The 18742-nt window shown below is 45.1% G+C and overlaps 1 protein-coding gene across 8 annotated transcripts in view; it reads left to right on the top strand.

The window, feature by feature from the left end:
* The window catches only part of PDZD2 (PDZ domain containing 2), a 411535-nt gene that overhangs the window by 171072 nt on the left and 221721 nt on the right, over window positions 1-18742 (top strand). For 2 of the 8 annotated variants that reach the window (XM_069555962.1, XM_069555959.1), the window contains exon 1: window positions 15273-15950. The exons of 5 other annotated variants lie outside the window; for them this stretch is intronic. The gene's annotated coding sequence lies outside the window, so the exon portion shown is untranslated. Of the gene's footprint in view, window positions 1-15033; window positions 15056-15272; window positions 15951-18742 lie in introns of those variants that run through there. One more of the 8 variants, XM_069555960.1, reaches the window with a different exon arrangement.

The raw sequence follows: 18742 nt of genomic DNA, 5'->3' as shown, positions 1-18742 counted from the left end.
GGAGTTCCCTGTGCACCTGTTTTATACAGAATGAAATATTTTAAACAATAAGGACAGTGCATACACAGTTCATCAAGGCAAAAAGAAGAAAGTGACCACCTGTAATCCTACTACCTGGAGGTATATACTGCTAATACTTGAGGTGTTTTCTTCTGAAAGCGTGAGCACCAATGCACACACGCATGCACACACACACACACCCCTGCAAAGAATGATTTGGTTGGTTTGCTTGTGTCTATTTAAGAGCATAAACTTAGTGAATCCTGATCCTATGACTTATGAAATGCATAACAATGGACAATTTTTTAACCCCACTAAGCCAAAGTTTCCCTAACTACAAACTGAGGTAAAGAACAATTCCTGATTTCTAGGGTGATAGGAGAGTAAGTGAGGATGTGCATGTAAAGGGCTTATGACAGTGTCTGACACCACGAGCAGTCAACAGATGGGAGCCATCGTTAGCTTGCAACTTTCTCTTGTCACTTCAGAAAACAGGCAACACCACCAGCCTTTTGGTAGCTCTGAAAAGCTACCAGTTCTCATCAATTACCTCTTCACCTTAGTGAAGATTTGCATAGATGTGAACACGGATTAGATTCCTGAACCCACAGGTAGAGTCACTGTTAATAATAATGTCTGTGCTTACTGCAGCTCTGTGCCAGCACTCCACACATGTCAGCTCAGTGATTGCTCACAGCTCCTCTTCTCCATGACTATCATTATACCCAAACATAGACGAGAGAGTCCAGGCTGGCAAAGAAGAGACAGGATCCAAACCCAGGTCCGTTTTTCTTCCTAGGCTGCTCACTATGACACAGCCTCTGAAATCCCAGCACATCCTTCCAGAAGTACTGAATAAAGTCTGAAAGCAACTTCCTGGCTAGGGCCGAGCTGGTTTGAACACAGTGACAACTATCTGCTCATCGTGGAAGGCACTCTGGACCAGAAGTCAGGAAACCTGTGTCCCTTGAAGTTCCTAAATCCTTCTCGTCACTTTCTTTTCCTTTGGAGTTGGAGAGGGTATAATAATTACCTATCTGGCCTTTCTCATGAGGATGAAGTGATAGAGGAAACTGATCAGAATCCTAGTAATATGATGGAGACTGTAAATAGCAATGACATCATCTGCCTCTCTCACCATGGCTCTCTTTGGTGATGATCTTCTGGTAATTCAAAATGTTTTTTCCCTTTGATATATTAATAAATCTTTCTTGATCTCACTAATATCCTTCCTTCCTAACCAGCCCACCTGGGGACCATCCAGGTCTCATCATATTCTTTTAAGATCTATTTTTATTTTTTAATTGGCATATAATTCCTATACAACATTGTGTTAATTTCTGCTGCACAACGAAGTGAATCAGCTGTATGCATACATATATCCCCTCCCTCCTGAACCTCCCTCCCATCCCTCTAGGTAAGCACAGAGCACAGAGCTGAGCTCCCTGCGCTATACAGCAGCTTCCCACTGTCTATCTATTTCACATGTACTAGTGTATCACACAAAAAAATCTACAAATGATAAATGCTGGAGAGGGTGTGGAGAAAAGGGAATCCTCTTGCACTGTTGATGGGAATGTATATTGGTACTGCCACTATGGAGAACAGTATGGAGAGTCCTTTAAAAAACTTAAAAATAGAACTATGACATGACCCAGCAATCCCACCCCTGGACATCTACCCAGGGAAAAACCGCAATTCAGAAAGAAACATGTACCCCAATGTTCTCCTCAGATCTTGAATACTACTCTGGTTCCCTCTCTGAGTTTTATCCACAGTCTTTCACAATCCCAGTTACTCTCTGTGCAAACTGGAAACTAATTGCAAAGGTATAGCTCCTCTTCATGTCCTTTCCCCTAGACACACATTTATGAATGGGTTAAACTCTCCACTCCTGGAGTAATGCTAAATGGGCCCTTTTTGCGGCACCATTTAATAAACATCATGGCTTTGTAAACATGATTAAGATGTCCCCTGGGACTCTGGGAGGAATCCAGTTTGTTCATCTGATACCTTGCTTTTCCCAGATAGGAACGTCTCTGGCTAATGGAGAGCAATGGTAGACCAGACCAGAACTAGGATTGGGGTCCTGGAGTTGCTTTGCTGGATGGATTTCCCAGAGTTAGAGAGCATGGGACAGATAGGAAGAGGAATCTGATCCTTGAGGTCAATTTGTAAGACTTAGGGAACTACTTACTAGCCCTTCAGTGTTTCCTTAATGTGGTTCACTGACTTGTAAAGAGGAGATGTTTTGATTTGTCATCATAAGACAGAGCAAGTCAAGGTGAAGCCCTCGATTGAATGGTAATTGCTTGGGAACGGAAGAAGGGTCAAAATAGCTGAACTTAATGATGCAAAGAGTGATCATGGGAAGAGAATTATAAACTGAGCGAGGAAGGTTGGGCAGAGACAAGGGACTTCAAGTGAACTACAAAGATGTTTGCAAACCTGTCCTTATTAGAGTTATCCATGAGAGTGAGAAACAGAGAACATAAAGGATATTTTCAAGAGTTCCAAGTTTTAATAATGTATATGTGTTTTGTTTTCTGCATAATTATTTGCCTGTTAAGAGTAGATACAATTTTTCTAAAAACTGAGTAGCAAGTACATACTAAGTTGTCAAATTAAAATTAAAATTGTATTTATGGAATTAAAAATTCCATACAATATTTGGGAATAATTACTAAAGAAGTACCCATTTTTCACCTAAAATTCTAATTTTACTGGGTCTCCTGTGTTGTGTCTGGTGACATTAGCACAAACCTGTAGAAGGAAGGGCACCAGCCCCAAGTAGATGAAGGCATCCAGGGAGAGGGAATATCTCTAGGATACTACCCATTTTGATTCCACTAGAGCGTCTGTGGGCTTCCCAGGTGGCGCAGTGGTAAAGAACCCACCTGCCAATGCAGGAGACACAGAAGACTCAGGTTCAGTGCCTGGGGCGGGAATATCTCCCAGAGTAGGTAATGGCAACCCACTCTAGGATTCTTGCCTGGAAAATCCCATGGCCAAAGTAACCTGGTGGGCTATAGTCCACGGGGTTGTAAAGAGCTGAACACACCTGAGGGACTGAGCATGCACACAGAGGGTCTAAAGAAACCCTCTGGGTAACACAGTGCTCACTGCTGGGAAGCCAATGGGCCAGGGTGAGGTATGGTCCAGGCCTGGAGGTGGGCAGTGGCTACAGTGGGTGTTCCACTTCTGACTCTGTCCTGGTCAAGCCCGAGTTCTTGCAAACAGGTCAAAATAGAAGACCCCTGTGGCCTGGAACAAGTCCAGAGAACTTTGGCTGGTCCAGGGATCAGGGCAAGGGGAACACAGAGAAGGAGCTTGACAGTACAGGCAAGGGAGGTAGACACAAGGACTTGCTGTTATGTCCTTGAAGGGAAAACATCAAATCATATGCAGTTGACAGGAATACACATTAATGGGATTAAAGTGAAGTGAAGTCGCTCAGTCGTGTCCGACTCTTCGCCACCCCATGGACTGCAGCCTACCAGGCTCCTCCGCCCATGGGATTTTCCAGGCAAGAGTACTGGAGTGGGGTGCCATTGCCTTCTCCAATGGGATTAAGGCTGGGTGGAATTCTCTACCAGGTTAGCCGAAGTTCATGAACGCTTCTTGCAGAGGGTGGGACTGTTTTATTTTTATACTTAAATAATGAGATGGATTTAGGAAATCATATGGAAGGGAGTAGCTGCTCCACATAAGTGAGCTTACCCCTGGGAAATTTTCAAGATCGTAGGGGAGGGGAACTGTAAGCCCAGCTTGTGTGAAGTCTTGACTGGATGGAGTGGCGGGATGAGCTAGGCTGTCATGAGAGAAGAGTGCAGCGTAAGATGTTCTGAAGGCTGTGAAGATGAAAAAATCAAAGTCTATGCTTGAAGAAGTAAAGTGAGTGTCAGCCTACACCTTGGAGTGACCAAATGTAAACGAAGTACAGTAGTTGCTGAGGGGATTTGTGCAGGCAGCCATGGAAGAGAGGGGCTGGTGGGAGGGGTCTGATGATGAGGAATCCAGGGAAATCATTTTTGTAATTAAGGAATTCTGTCCTTCAACAAGCACACCAACCCTTTACTGAGAGCTTTATCACCTGGGAGCACTAAGGCTCCAGAGATGAGTAAATTCCAGTTTCTGCACTCAAGGGACTGACGGTCTAGCAGCAGCAGAGAGCTGTAAACAGAGTCAGGCTGGAGTTTTATCTGAGATACAGGGGAAGTGTGGGCCTACAGAGACTCCAGAGGCCAAGCGCCATCTTGTCTTGCCTGGACTCCTCACCCGTCTCCATGCCTCCAATCCGCTGGCCTCCCTGGAGCCAGTGTGATCATTCTGACATGGAAATCTGTTCATGCATTCCTCCACTAAAAGCCTTTTAAGAATGAAGCCCAAGCTACTGCCTCACAAAGCCCACTTTCTCCTCACTCTGCCTGCCCTGGACTTCTCTGGTGGTTCAGTGGTAAAGAATCTGCCTGCCAATGCAGGAGACCTAGGTTCAATCACTGAGTTGGGAAGATCCCTTGGTGAAGGGAATGGCTACCCACTCCAGTATTCTTGCCTGGAAAATTCCACAGACCGAGGAGCCTGATGGGCTACAGTCCATGGGGTTGCAAAGAGTCCCACAGGACTGAGCTACTAACTTTCACTTTCACTCTGCCTCCAGCCAACCCTACTTGCAGCCATGTTGAACTCTTTGCGTCCTCAGAGCACAAGAGCCCCTGTCTGCGCTCTGGACTTTTGCACTTGGCACTTCCTCTTCTGGAGTCTTTTCTTCATTGTGCTAATGCCTGCTCATCCTCAGGGCTCAGCTTCCAGTCACGTCTTCTGGAAGCTTTCCCTGACCTTCCAGGTCTAATTAGGTGTCCCTGATGGACTTAGCAGTTACTCCGCACTTCACTGTAACTAACACCTGTTGCTTTTCTTTTTTAAAAAATTTTGGCTGCGCTTTATCTTTATTGCAGTGCAGGCTTTATTGCAGTGCAGGCTTAGTTCCTCAATCAGGATTGAACCCGTGTGCCCGGCATTGGAAGGCAGATTCTTAACCACTGGACCACCAGGAAGTCCCCACCTGTTGCTTTACTTGTCCTCTGGCCATCTCTAAGCTCACTGGGCCCATGGCCCCTGCTGCTTATGTTCTTCAGCACCTAGTGTGGCCCTTTGCTCAATAAGTCACATCCTAAAGTAACGTTGTTTGCTGAATTAGACTTTTTCAGGGTTTAGGAAGAAACTTGTCCAGATTATCTTAGGTGATTGGGGGTCTATCAAAAGGATCTCTGCCACATGCAGGCAACTTGGGGATTCCTCAGCATTCCTAAGGGGAGATGAGTTATCAAGAGAGCCAGTTATCAAGACAGCAGTAGTTGTTTGTTTGTTTTTAGTGATTTATTTATTGGCCCGACCAGGTCTTTGTTGCTGCACTCAGGCTTTCTCTAGTTGTGGTGAATGGGGTCTGCTCTTCACTGCAGTGTGCAGGCTTCTCATTGCAGTGGCTTCTCTTGATGCGAGCACAGGCCCTAGGGCGCATGGGCTCAGTGGTTGTGGCACCCGGGCTTATTGTTCCTTGGCATGTGGGATCCTCCCAGACCAGGGATCAAATCTGTGTCCCTTGCTTTGGAAGATTAGTGTTGGAAGATGAACTGGTTTTCTCCAAGAGACCAAGGTAGGGAAGTGTGTGTTGCCTGAGGCAATTGGCTGCTCAACATCTTCAGATTCTCTTGTTAAACATCAGTAGCCTCTGATGATCAGGAGAGGCTGATCATCAGGGCCAGGTGGCAGGTTACCATGGGAGCAAGTCCTTGCCTCCTGCCGCAGGTGGAGCGCGTGTTGGCAAGGAAGTGCGGAAGTAGTCCCACTGCCTGCTTGTCCCACAGCATCTGTCCTGCTGTTCCTGTAGGTGCTCCAATGGGCCCCTTGTAGCAGGCTCACTCTGAAGGGCCTGCAGTAGTCCTCTGACTTTAGAATCACCTGACTTTATCATCAGACCCAGTGACAGAATCCTCCATTAACTGGGGGGACCCCACACACATGGAGTCTCACCGATGAAGCAGTACCCCCTGCATTCTTCCAGCCCAGCAGGCAAGGATAGAGGTGTCTGTGCGAACCTTTCTAACCTATTTATCTCATTCCACAGATGGAAAACAGTATTTCTAACCTCCATTTCAGAAACTGTAGAACCTTCTGCTGCAAATTTAGGTAGTGATATTTCAGATGTGTACTGCTGGGTGAGCTCTGATAAGTACCCTTCAAACGTCAGCTCATGGCTTCTGGAGTGTAGATTACTATTGTCATCACTTGATAGCCTATATCAAAATATTTTAAAATAAATCTCAGATGATATAAAGAATGGAACTTTCCAGGCAAGGGACAGACATCAACAAAATTCACAGGTTAGCTTTTCTTAGTTGATGTGAATTAAGCCCACGTAAATAAACCAGGAGGAACTTAAACGTCAAAGATTTTTTTCACATTAAGGTCCGTAGGAGTGGCTTGGCATCTTTTTTCATTTGTACAGTGGGAATAATAATAGTATCTGCCATGTGGGTATGCTGCTGCTAAATCGCTTCAGTCATGTCCGACTCTGTGCAACCCCATAGATGGCAGCCCACCAGGCTCCCCCATCCCTGGGATTCTCCAGGCAAGAACACTGAAGTGGGTTGCCATTTCCTTCTCCAGGGCATGAAAGTGAAATGTGAAAGTGAAGTCGCGCAGTCGTGTCTGACTCTTAGCGACCCCATGTACTGCATGTGGGTATGAGGGGGAGGATTAAAAGAGAATACAGAGAAAATCTTGGCATGATCCCTGGTACATAATAAATGCCCAATAAACATTAGCTACAATAATTTTTACTGTTGTTGTTGTTAGTACTAAGATAGTAATAGCGGTTTTCCCAGTGCCTAAAACAATATCTGATTCATAGTAGGCACTCAACAAGTAATTTTAGGAATGAATATTTTCTACTCATTCATTCAACAACTATTTGTTGGGCACCTGTATGTGCCAGACACAGTGCTAGGCTCTGGGAATAAGATAGTAAACAAGGCCACACTATAAGGGTAATCAGACAAGTGAATGGGCAGTGAGATGCTATTGAAGCTGCAAAGATGGCCTCCAGTGTATTCCAGGGGAGGGTCAGGGTGGGAACCCAGCAGGTGATGTCCAGAGAGGTGAACAGGAATTGGTTAAAGGTGAATCCAGAAGGTGGTTAGAGTGCAAAGGACAATCCCAGCTTAGATATGGTCAGGCATCCAAGGCAAGAAAGAACCTATCTTGCTCTTATAGTTCCAGGCAGGTAATTTAGTTCAGGTACTTAAGCTTAAAGATGGCTAGAAATTCAAGTTAAGTTTTAGATTGTCTCATATACAGCCACACAAAAAGTCTTTCATGGATTCTGACTGTAAAAGATGAAGAATTCTTAAATTCTTAAAAACTTAAAAAGTAGATGTTGCCACTCAGTCTGCAGAATGGGAGATAGAAGAATCTTTTGGATTTCTGGTTTGTGTTAATGTGATTTATGCTGTATCCCAGAATGTAGGCTTTTATTCTTGGGTTTCCAGTTCTTGCAACCAATCTCACTGAACCTGTTGAAAGTTTCAAGTAATGACCACATGTCCTTTTTGCTTCCATTGTGTTTTTCAACCCATGTTCTGGATGAAAGTTCACTTGATTGGGCTCTAGGTAGTGCATGATTGTTGCAGGGGTGGGTGATTGACTAGGGTAGAGAGCTGAATAAATTCTTCCACGGTCTTCTGACTGTTATACTGTATCTTTAGGGTGGAGAATAGAATTAGATGAAGGAGCATTTGTAGATTAACAGCTAAGCCACTGGGGAAGCCACCGGTGAGAAGGAGCTGGCCTTTGTCTTAGTTCTCCAGCTCTCCTAGGATGAAATTTAACATTACTTTCACTGGGCTCAGACCCCAGTATTATATTGAGTCTATTTCAGAATTCCTTTCTTTGAGCATGGATATTTGAAGGTTCTGGTTCCAGGTTAATTGTGGTGGTTTAGTTGCTAAGTCGTGTCCAACTCTTGTGACCCCATGAGCTGTAGCCTGCCATGCTCCTCTGTCCATGGGGATTCTCCAGGCAAGAATACAGGAGTGGGTTGCCATTTCCTTCTCCAACCAGAACCTCTGCCATGAAAAGACCACACTCTCGAGTGTTTTCAGTGAACTATCTTAGAAGTATCCTATATTCACTTACCCATTTATCCAAAGGTTTACTCAACAAAGATTTACTGAATATCTCCAATAAGCACAGTATGAAAAATAAGGACAGGGAAGATAATGGAAACCTTTTTGATACATTTTTAATAGCTTGCAGCAGAGTATCTCAACCTTGGCACTCTTACTACTGATATTTTGGATGGATAATCCTTTATTGTGGGGGCCTGCCCCGTGGTTTTAGGATGTTTAGCAGTATTGCTGGTCTCTATCCACTAGATGCCCATAGCGCCACACTCCCCCCACCACCACCACACACACACACTTGTGACTATCAAAAATATTTCCATACATTGCCAAATGTCCCTTGGGGGTCAAAATAGCTGGTGATTGAAAATCACTATCTTACAATATCAGGCATCATCCCATATTGTATCCTTCATATACATTGTCTCATTTAATCTCCCCTTTTCAGCAAACCCTTAAGGATTATAGTTGGAATATGAGAATAGGAAGTGTTACATGATAACCTAGAGTCCCATGGGTAATAATTATGAGATTTGGACTTTAGTTCTAGATCTCCCCTATTCTTCTATATCCCGAGACTGCCATGCAACACACAGTCCTGACTCCAAGAAACTGAACATCTATTGGATTTGCTTGGGTATTTCCATAAGATGGTACAAAAAAATCTGAACAAACTTTTTGGCCAACCCAATAGTTGGAGAGATGTGTTATGAGTCAAGTCACAGTTGTGTTCATCACAGAATAAGTGATGTGAGTACGCAAGAGAGAGGTGCATTGGGAAAGTCGAGGATCGCATCCTGCAGAGATTAGAATGCTCTTTGAATATTTATGGGTAAATATTTCAATGTGGGTAGTGATTTTTTTTGTTGAGCAGTGACAAGAGTTAAGATTTGGACAGGTAGCATCAGACAGCAATTAAGAGCAGGTGCTGGTTCCAGCTGGAATCTGAGTTTCAGCTCTTCTGCTTACTAATTGTGTGACCCATGAACTAATTAGGTAATCTTTTGGCTCAGTTTTGTTTTTGATGGGTTGATAATAATAGTACATATTCTTAAGCCCCTGGGGGGAGGGCATGGCACCCACTCCAGTATTCTTGCTTGGAAAATCCCATGGACAGAAGAATCTGGGGAGCTATATTTCATAGGGTCGCAGAGTCTGACACAACTGAAGTGACTTAGCACACATTCTTAAGATTATAACAAAAATTTAATGAGTTAATATGTAAAGGGATTAGAAACAAGACCCAACATCCAGTAAGTGCTCAATAGATGCTGACTACTCAATAGATGCTGAACTCAGTATTTGATTCTGTTGGACTTCAAATAATCTAGAATCTATATGGTAAATAATGGGAATTTTGAATTAAGGCCTGCAAAGATGTTCCACAGGTATTGCAATCCTCCTTCCAGTGTTCATGCAAAATCATAAATTGGTTATCTTTGGATCAGAAACCAGTGTCTGGCTCTAGAGCTGTTCCTGAAGGACCTGTTCAAATGACTCAACATCTTTGTGGGGGGGGCTTTGGGGTTGAAGCATCTAAGACATCTTTCCAACATCTTTCATTCACGAGGAGAAAGAGGCAGCTTGGGCATCTGTCCAGACATTCATTCACTCATCCATCCATTCAGTCATCATTTACTGAGTACCTTTTTTATTCTAAGCATCATGTTTCTATTAACTACATCTGGAACACCAGTAAGTCACCCCTCTGCCCATGTGTTGGCTGAAAGTTTATTGGATAGAATTGTCACTGTTTAGTTTTAAGACAATTCAAAGTTATTTCTGTGGCTTGTGTTAAAATCCTGAGGTTTCTTCTTGTGTTCCACTTGGTACCACTGCTGGGCTTTGTATTTTATGGAGATCTGATGGCCCTGGATGTGGTTGGGGATCTTCTCTTGGGAATTTCCTCTTTCTTCCCCTCTCCAGCTTTTTATAGCTACATAAGGTTTAGATCTGTTCACAAACACTTGGGTAATTATGCCCCTCTCTGTTTATAAATTCAGGATAAATTGTCCTAATGGGAAAATATCTGTCCTTTGCTGTAGTTTAGATCAAGGCTTTTAATTTTTTGTTTGTGTGTGGTTCGTTTGCCTTTCTAAAAATCATTTTGATGTCTGTTTCACTTATGAATCATCTATTGCTGATATACAACAGCACTCAGTAAACCCCACTAAAAATCTATTCTTGATCTAAAAGTAGTTGATGCTGGGAAAATGTAACCCATACAGATGCCTTTCTCATGGATACTGAATTAAAGGAAACAGTTGGATTTTAAGACTCTTAGGGAACATCTGATAAGAGGCCCATAGAAATGACCCACCAGAGCTTTGATCACCAGCATGCTGGAGAAACACAATTCAACTCAATTTGCTTTAAAGCATCAAAGTCATAATGCATTTGTGTTCGTTCATTTAACAGTCATGAAACACCTACTATGAGCAAAATTAGACTATAGATGAATAGCTAGGTGTTTCTTATTAATAAAATATAGATAGATTTTTATTAGATTTTTAGCTTTGTGGGAGACAGCAAAGCATGCTTCTGATCAGAAGGCAAAGTCAGTCCTTCCTCTATGCTGGGAAAAAAACAGCTATGTTTCCCAGGCTATGTAAACGTGTGGAAGACTTAGTTTTTAATCAGTTTGCACCAACAAGAATAAATGCTTCCTTTTGCAATGTTTCCTCCCTTCCAAGAGCTAAAACTAATCAACGAGAGGCAGTAGTGTAGTGGTTAAGCTTACCCTTTTGAGTCAGATTAAATAGGCTTGAATTGGGACTCCAACATTTACCAGCTGTGTTACTTAACTTCATTGTGTTACTTAACTGTTACTTAACTCAGTTTCCTTGTGTTAGAATAAAGCTCATAATTATATCTACTTCACAGGGATACTGAAAAAATTAAGGAAATAGGCAACCTACATAAAGTAGCTAGCACAATGCCCAACATAATTGTAGGATGAGTTTAATTCATAGCGATTATTATCATTATCGTCATCAACTAATACTTGCTTGCTCATTAAACAAAAAGGAATGCTGTCCTGGGGCTTCTCTGGTGATTCAGTGGTAAAGAATGCACCTGTTAATGCAGGAGACTCGGGTTTGATCCCTCCAGTCGGGAAGATCCTCTGGAAAAGGAAATGGCAACCGCTCCAGTATTCTTGCCTGGAGAATCTCATGGACAGAGGAGCCTGGTGGGTTATAGTCCGTGGGGGTCGCAAAGAGTCAGACATGGCTTAGTGACTAAACAAAAACAACAATGATGTCCTATATAGAGAAACAATATAGAGGACTGCATCTATAAAATATGCTTACCAGTGTCAGAAGTTGAGCGTATTTTTAGAGATACCCACCCAATAAACCAGAAAGGATAACCTGGGCTCATCTGGGATTTCAATCCAGGACCTCTCGCACCCAAAGTGAGAATCATACCCGTAGACCAACGAGCCACCCTCAACATTCAGGAAACTAAGATTATGGCTTCTGGTCCCATCACTTCATGGCAAATAGATAGGGAAACAATGGAAACAGTGACAGATTTTTCGGGGGCTCCAAAATCACTGCAGATGGTGACTGTCACCATGAAATTAAAAAAGACACTTGCTCCTTGGAAGAAAAGTTATGACCAACCTACACAGCATATAAAAAGTGAGACATTACTTTGTCAACAAAGGTCTGTCTAGTCAAGGCTATGGTTTTTCCAGTAGTCATGTACGGATGTGAGAGTTGGACTATAAAGAAAGCTGAGTGCCAAAGAATTGATGCTTCTGAACTGTGGTGTTGGAGAACACTCTTTGAGAGTCCCTTGAACAGCAAGGAGATCCAACCAGTCCATCCTAAAGGAAATCAGTCCTGAATATTCATTAGAAGGACTGATGCTGAAGCTGAAACTCCAATACTTTGGCCACCTGATGTGAAGAACTGACTCATTGGAAAAGACCCTGATGCTTGGAAAGATTGAAAGCAGGAGGAGAAAGGGACGACAGAGGATGAGATGGTTGGATGGCATCATCAACTCAATGGACATGAGTTTGAGTAGGCTCTGGGAGTTGGTGATGGACAGGGAAGCCTGGCATGCTGCAGTCCTTGGGGTTGCAAAGAGTCGGACACGACTGAGTGACTGAACTGAACTGACCCAATAAACAAAGGTCTGATGAGATGTGCGAATATGTTTGAAGAGAAAATTGAATTCTCAGAGCACCCTGTTTCTGACTTAGGGAACATGGATCTTAGGACCACTGCCCCCCACATTAATGGGGTGATGAGAACTACTGCAGCCCTAGAAGGAAAGGAAAGGAGTTCTCCAGCCTGGCTTCTGCCGAAACATGGAGGCCTATCTCTAGGATGGAGTCTGAGAGGTGAAGACTGCACAGTGAGGTCAATGTCAAGTCAGTTACCATTAGCATCAAGCATGTCCTCTGTGCCTCTGACCCACATCTGAATGTTGCATTTTGAGTCTTACCTCTTCTGTCTTCTGTAGAGATGAACAACAGCTGGTCGGTGTCCTCTCTATAATAACCTTTCAAATGGGAGGGGAAGACTGTTAAGTTTGCCTTTAGGCACTTTTTCACTCTAGACTAAACAACTCCAAATCCTTTAACCTTCCCTCATAGGTTCTATTTTCTCTCTCTTTAATCATTTTGGTTTTCCTCTGGACCCTTTCCAGTGTCTCCACTTTGCCCTTAAAATAAGGGGCCTCAGACTGGACCTACCATCCTATTAAGGGTCTGTATGCTGCCAAATTCTTTATCATGGGGGAGGGAGACATGGGGATATACTTTCCTTTCATGTCAGACTCCCACCAAGCGAATTCACCCCGCTGTTGTATTGCTTATTTCTTATCAGTACAACACACAGATTCCTTTTAAATAACACGATCTGCTGTGATCCTCACATCTTTGTCAGTTTTTTTCCAATCTAGATATTAAGCCCCTTTTATGCCTGTCATTTGATCATCACCCCTCAGGATACTACTTTTGTAATCAGCCGTCACGCTGCACTTGAAACTTTTTCATGAAACATTTCCTTCATGTGTTGAAGCCAATTTGGATTCTCCTAGCATATCAGTAATTCCCACTGCAATTAATATTATTTGTAGACTCTGGGTGTGCTCAAAGCAATTTTAAGTATTATTTAAAGCAGAGCTAGGGTAAAATTGGAGGCCATGTTTTAAGCACCCTTTTGTTTACTGAGCCATTGATCTCTTTTCCAGTCTGTCGTGAAACCCAGTGAGGAAAAGACACACCAGATCCTATCTTTCTGGCTTGCTGATGAGAATGTCATATGCATTCAAAAGCTTTCCTGAAATTAAGATATTGTACAGATGTGGTCAAATTTTAATTCTCAGCACATACATACCCTAAACTGAGCTTAGGCACAGAGTTGGTGGGGGAAGAGGGAATATTTATTTGCATTATGCTTAAAATCATGGATTTCCTTTAAACAGCATTGATTTGCACATCATAAATTACATACCAGATGGAAGGAGTCGAGAGAGTTAGAAGAAAACTGGAAGTGGAGAAAGCAATCAGAAGGAAGAAAGGGAGCCCTTCTGAAATTATTATTAGAAGATTATTCAATTTGAACCTAATTCCCATAAAATTTATCAGATATGGAGATGCCACATACAAGTATACTAATGAATCCACCAGGACTACCACCTCCTGGCAGAAGAAAGGGAAAGGGCAGTGGGGAGGAGCTAACATTCACTGGAACCCTTAGAATATATTGTAAGGCAGTCACTTTCTGTTAGAGACTTTTGATACACTTGGCTTTACCTAAAATCATCAGCCTAACTTGCTTTGACCCAGGAATTGCAATATTTTGAGGACTGCCTTGCGAAAGCTTGTTCTTACTGGGCACATGTACTGTTCTCTTAATGTCCATTATCATTGTTGGTTGCAATGCCCATCCCTCCTTGAGATATCCTTTATCCTGGGGTCTTGTTTCTTTCCAGTATTTCCAAAGGAGGCATGTCTCTGGGTATGCTGTTGTGCCAACCTGAAGGAAGCAACTGGGGGTGACTTCAGGGCTGATGATTATGATCAGTACTTACCATGTGCTCGTGGGCTGCTTCCAAGAGCGGGCAGATGTCCAGGAGAGCCTGGACATGGGTTGGCCCCTCCCAGGCTGTCATTACCCTTTCCAGTGGCAATAATGATACTGAGAACTGAAGCTTTCTTTTGCCTCTCCTCTTTAATTAATTGCTTTGAATTCTACCAGATTTGTCCATTGAAGAACTGCGGGACACCCAGGAAGTGAACCATAGCTTAGAGACACGGGTGGGGAGCCGGAATGGGGGCAAGATTCTGGCCTGAACCCCATGGGGTGGGGTCGAGTGTGTGTGCCTGTGTGGCACAGCAGCTTCAGGCTGTAGGGAGATTTGTGCCTTTCAACCACAGGAGGTCCCCAGATCTGTCGTTCCTCCTGGGAGCTCCAGCCTGGATCCCTTCCCAAGCCAGGTGAAAACGTATTTTGAGCAGAAGTTCCTTGATGGTTTGAGGTTTGGCACAGCGATGCTTTTCGTTTTCAACAAGTGTTACAAGTGGGGAAAAGGAATAGAACACAATTGAAGTTTTGAAAAGCAACCTCTTCACGCAATGAAATGTGGGGCGACCCCACCCCCTTCCGCAGGCCCTCACCCTTGCTCTAAGAAAAGCAAACACTGTTTTCCTGTCTTATTTGTATTCCTATTAATTTAAGACAGGAAGCCCTCAGTGGGTGTGAGGTAAACAATTCAGCCTCGTGGGTCGGGCTTCCTCATCAGTTTGCAGCTGGAGAGACGTCTGCACGGCCCGAGCCCATTCATGCCTCTCCCGGGGATGTCTCGATGACTGAACCCCGCAGAAGGCAGGAGGGGCGCGGGAGCCCGAGAAGGTATAAAGGAAATGCTTCAGTCGTGCAGTCGCCGGCGATTGTAATTCAGCGGTGGTTAAATTTGGTTTCTCCAGCAGAAAGAATCTCACTGCAGCTTTCTGGAAAGTTGCCTGCTAGCTTGCCCAGTGCGATGGTTGTTGATTCTGGTGTGGGGCTCCCCCTCACCCCACCCCACCCCCAGTAAGGACCCATGCTGCCGCCGATTATGAAACGGAGCGGTTATGAAATGAATTGATGTCGGGGAGCTGGAGCTCCTCGCGGCGGCTGGAGGGAGAACTTTTGACCGGGCGAGGGTTATCTGGGTGGGGCGTTTTTCTCCTCAGACCTGCTCCCAGTTACCGCTGGAAGCTCCGGAGCAAGTTGACATAAACAAAAGGTGTCTGCATCAGAAACCCCAAACTCCCCGAAACCTCCCCGGTGCGGTTTCCTTTTCCGACTGCGAAGGGGGTGGGGGTGGGGGGAGTGACCGGGGAAGGGATTCTGGAATGCCGTGGAGTTTTGACAAGTGAGCCAGGGGAGTGACGAGGCGAGCCGGGATTCCATTACAGTCTTTTTCAAAACCTCCCAAGCCGGGCTTGCGGAGGGGGCGTCCTCCCGCAGACCTGCCGCGCTCGGAGCGGGGCGCTCGGGGCTCCCCGCGGGAACCGTGCTCCGGAAGGGCCGTCGGGGGGCGCGCAGGGGGCCGGCTTCCCGGGCGGGGCGCGCGCGCTGAGCGGCCCCGCCCCGCCCCGCCCCGCCCGCGCCCAGCAGGTGATTAGGCTCCGGCTCGGCCCCGGGGCGTGCGAGCCCCGCCCGGGAGAGAGGATTACGCGGGGCCGGCTGCTCCCGACCGAGCCTCCGCCGAAGACGTCGAGAGGAGACCCCCCGCCCCGCGAAGGTGACTTCAGAACTGCAGGTAGGAATCTGCTTTAGCAGACAAAAACCTCAGGCGTCCCCCATGCGATCCGGCTTTGGGGTGCCGACTGAGGCTGCCTGCGGGGGTGTGGACACTGAGCCCCAGCCTCCTCCGAGAAACACCCGCCGCCGCCGAATGCCCGCGGCGCTCATCTCGCAGACCCCTTGGGTGTCTTGTTTTTGATTTGGGAGATTTGCGTGTTTACGGATGGTTTGTGCTCCTTGGGAGGAGTACCGGACGAGGAACTGGTTTGTCAATTACTAGACGGAAGGAGGCGCCCTGAGTGTGTGTGTGTGTGTGTGTGTGTGTGTGTGTGTGTGAGCGGCGGGGTTGGGGGGAACGAGGGACAAGTCCGGGGGGTCTCCAGAGCCAAGGTCCTGATAGTCACCGCGGAAAAGCAATGCTGTTGAAGCCCAGGAAGGGAGAGAGGGTGTCCAGCAACCAGGCATCTGTTAACGCTGCCCTCACCCCCTGCTTCTCGCTACGGCCAGCAGGGAATGAGTCTGGGTACAGCATAGCTGCCTCTCCTGCCAGCAGGAACTGTTTATGATCCCTCAAGTGCTTATAATCGCCTTTGGGGACAGATCTTCGCCCTGAACTACTAAACAGCCTGCTTGGACAACTCCCCCACCCCTAATTCACAAAATGTTTTGATTGTCGCATTCACAAATCAAAGGTTTTAAAGATGAGGGCTTTGGGGAAAGAGAATGACATTTTCTGTCGTGTTGCAACTCTCTTGTAAGCAGTTTGTAAACACTAGGAGTGAAAATTAAGTCAAATTTTGTCTGATGAGATGGGGCTGGTAAAGAGGAGGGAACTATAGCTGTCACTCTGGGAACCACTTCTGGGAAGAAAAGATTTCTGTGAATGTAAATAGTAAATGCTTCTCATAAAAATAGGTCAGGCTAAGTTTTATATCATAAGGGGGATGGCATAAACTCTCATGGAGAAGTATCTTTAAATACACATAAAATACAGTACTTTCAGCCTTTAGCCTTTGCATTCCTATACTGTTTTGCAACTGTACATTGACTTTGCAGATGAATCGAAAAGGTACAAGGGGATCTGCCTTTGTGCTTTTTCACTCAGTTGTGTTGACTCTTTTGACCCCATGGACTGTAGCCCACCAGGCTCCTCTGTCCATAGAATTTTCCAGGCAGGAATACTGGAGCAGGTTGCCATTTCCTACTCCAGGGGATCTTCCTGGCCCAGGGATCGAACCCATGTCTACATTGGCAGGCGGATTCTTTTACCACTGAGCCACATGGAAAGCCCCCAAGGGATTTTCCCTACCACCATATGCTAATCTAGCGGTTAATCTCACTAACCTGTAGAAGGCCACAGCACTCTTCTTTTACTGAGGTGTTAACAAAGTTAACAAGGCCCACCTACAGTTAATTGCTTTCAGGGCTGCTGGTCAAACCCATGGTCCCTCCTGTACTGCCTCTGGGATCCATAGGTAGGTGGGCTTTAGGAAACCAGGCCTGTGCCAGACTCTAAAAAAAAGTCCTCAGAGACTGCTACACAGAGAAGAAACAGAAATAGGATGTACCAGGGAAACTGATGGGGAAACCAGTGTGGACCCAGGATTTCAGGCTTGCCCATGCCCTTTCAGCCTTGAGCTCTGTGAGCTGGTGCAGCTGAGCGTGATTGTCTGAGGAGATAACCCATGGGAGAAGGAAGACAGCCTGTCTGAAGAGCAGCAGGGTGTCCCCAAACCGCCTTTCTGCTTGCCTTCTTTATTCTGTAAATTGCCCAACCACATGCTTGGCCTGCACAGCTCCCTTTAATCCCGTATTCCTACTAATCTCAATAACTCAGGCAGGTCACACTCAGGAACTGTTTCCTTGAAGGGGAAGAGGGACCCCTTTCCTGCCTATTTCCTGGGCCCTCAAGTTCTTGTCACACTTGCTTGCCAGGTGCTCAGCCTTTGCTGCCTTTAGCATCAACTCTTCTTTCTCTCTCTCTCTCAGAGGTTTCACCAAATAACCTTTGCTGCTTAGAGAAGCAGGTTCTCCTGATCTCTGCCTAGGTTTTCGTTCTGGAATCTAATTCATTGCCTGAGCTTCCTTTCTTTCCTTATCAAAGCTATTCATAGACATGATTGTAAAGCCATATATTTCTAGAAGGCTTATACATAGAAACAGCAGTTATTTGACCCATCCCTCACCAACCTCAGCTTCTGTGCCCCAGAGACAAGAGCTTCAACTTTGCCCATGTTTCTGAATAGTAGGCGTGTCCCGTTCCACCTGGTTCATCCCAGCCTTCTGGTCTCCTTCACTGTGGAGTTGCGCCGAGGGCCAGAGGCACAGCTGTCATCCTGGAATTCCTTATCACAGCAGGGATTCATTTGCTCTTCATGTGACATCCCTTGTTTTTTAGACCCGTGTCTTCCTTCTTCGCTTTTGCTCTCTTGCTGGTAACATCTTCTAGTAGTTCTGAGAAAGACTGCCTGGGAAATAAGTTTTTTGAGATCTTCGAAGTTAGATTAATAGTTTACTAGGGGTATGAACTCTGTGTTGGAAGTCTGTTCTGAATTTGGAACACTTTGTTCTTCCAGGTTCACTATTGCCATTGAGATGTCTGTCATGCTAACTCCTGATGCTTTGGATAGAATCATTTCCCCTTCTCTGAAAGATTTTCTTGTCTTTGTAATGTCCTTTCCCTCTGTAATGAAATCTCATTCAGTACACCTTGCTGTGTCTTTTTTTTTTTTTTCCCATCAATTTACTTGGCTTTCAGTGGGCCTTCTCAATCTGAAAATCATGTCCTTGAGTTCTGAACTGTTTTAT

Source organism: Ovis canadensis, chromosome 16, assembly GCF_042477335.2.
Source record: "Ovis canadensis isolate MfBH-ARS-UI-01 breed Bighorn chromosome 16, ARS-UI_OviCan_v2, whole genome shotgun sequence".
Lineage (NCBI taxonomy): Eukaryota > Metazoa > Chordata > Mammalia > Artiodactyla > Bovidae > Ovis > Ovis canadensis.
The sequence above is the reverse complement of the archived record's forward strand: the minus strand, read 5'-3'. Positions and strand labels throughout refer to the sequence as shown.